Source organism: Myotis davidii, unplaced genomic scaffold (genome assembly GCF_000327345.1).
Source record: "Myotis davidii unplaced genomic scaffold, ASM32734v1 scaffold200, whole genome shotgun sequence".
Classification (NCBI taxonomy): domain Eukaryota; kingdom Metazoa; phylum Chordata; class Mammalia; order Chiroptera; family Vespertilionidae; genus Myotis; species Myotis davidii.
The window spans coordinates 6,988,866-6,990,331 of NW_006293700.1; the positions used below are offsets into that span (position 1 = coordinate 6,988,866).

A 1,466-nucleotide genomic window follows, 5' to 3' on the forward strand; every position below is an offset into this window, starting at 1 on the left:
CGGGGACAGCGGGGTCGGGGTCATCCCTGGGTCGGGGTCTGGGCTCCTCCCCGGGTCTCCTGCCCCCTGGGCAGCCCGCGTGTTAGAGGACGAGGGGCCTGTGGGCCGGCGGGGCAGGGGCCGGGCTGCCATCCCCACCCCCACCCCATCCGGGAGGGCCGGGACTGCCGGCGGCTGACAGGTGTCCGCTTGGGGGCCGGCACGGGGTTTGCAGCCCAGGTGAGGCCAGAAAACACCCGACCGGGAGGAGAGTCCAGGCGCGGTGGGCTGGGAGGGGGTGAGCGCGACGCCAGGCCGCCCCTCTTCGGCCTGATCAATGCCGAGTTCTCCCGTTACGGCGTGAGCGCTGAGCTCGACCCGAAAGGGCAGTCCCAGTGGAGAAGAGCAGGCACAGGCAGTGACTTGAAGCCACAGGCTGGGGTATTAAACGTCGGAGAAGTTACACGTGGGAAAATTATGTGATGTTTTAAATTCCTTTTATCTCCAGGAATGTCTGTTACAAGTCAAGCTTAGCGGTTGTTACCACTAAGTCATCAGAGGGCTTTTGAGTTGGTATTTCATAAAAATGATTTTCCACCCTTTTCAAGGGCACCAAAACAGAACAAATACCACTAGAAAGTAGCGTGCAATCCTTCCTTTGTCGTGGTGGAAACTGATTTTTAACAAACACACACAAAAAGCACATTGAACCAACCAGTGAGCACTAGGGATTTTCAGTTTCCATCCCCTTGACCATTTTCAGTTTCCATCCCCCTGACCTGGTATCTGAAAGTTACCTTTGAAAAGAACTATTTATTACTTTTACCACTTTGTTTTTAATTTTTCATTCCTATGTATTGCAGAGAGATCTTGTGTTGGGAAGTCATTTTACTTTAGGTATTTGTTGTTTGTTTGTTTGTTTCAAGCTGCAACTTTATTACACCACCCCAGCAAGACACAGCAGAGAAGAGAAAATGAAGAGACTGAAAGGTTGCTATGCCTTGGAGGAAGACATGAACTGATTGTTAGGGGTAGTGTAGTAATCAGCACAGAAAATAACGTGGTGAGAAGGGATTTAACCTGAAAATTGGTAAGCAAAATACAGCACCAGTAGGCCTCTAAGGAGTATATTGGTGCTTGACTATCCTCTTAGTTATCAGGGACATTCATGATTACAAATAATCTTGGCATGTAAAAGCATCACTGGAATGTGCCAGTGATAATGTGTTAAATAATAAAATGTTTTAAATGTTACTTGTCTCTCTGACTTCTTTCTTTGGGGAAAAATTAGAAATAATGTATTCCTCAATCTCTCTTAGTCATAGGCTGGAAGAAATGAGCAGAAGTGATTGGTTCATACCTTACAGATTGACACCTTCTCCAAAGCATAAATGTTAAGCGTGTTTATGCATCTCATGTTCTTTCCTAGTGGTAAGTGAAAATGTATTAACATTCTTTTGTATATATGCAGGAATCTAGAGGAAGTA

At 46.9% G+C, this 1,466-nt stretch overlaps 1 long non-coding RNA gene across 1 annotated transcript; it reads left to right on the top strand.

The window, feature by feature from the left end:
• The first annotated feature begins 6 nt into the window (after window positions 1–6).
• Window positions 7–1,233, top strand: LOC107183690. The gene is made up of 2 exons (XR_001514486.1): window positions 7–219; window positions 906–1,233. It is a non-coding gene; the product is annotated as an uncharacterized LOC107183690 (long non-coding RNA).
• The last annotated feature ends 233 nt before the right edge of the window (window positions 1,234–1,466 follow it).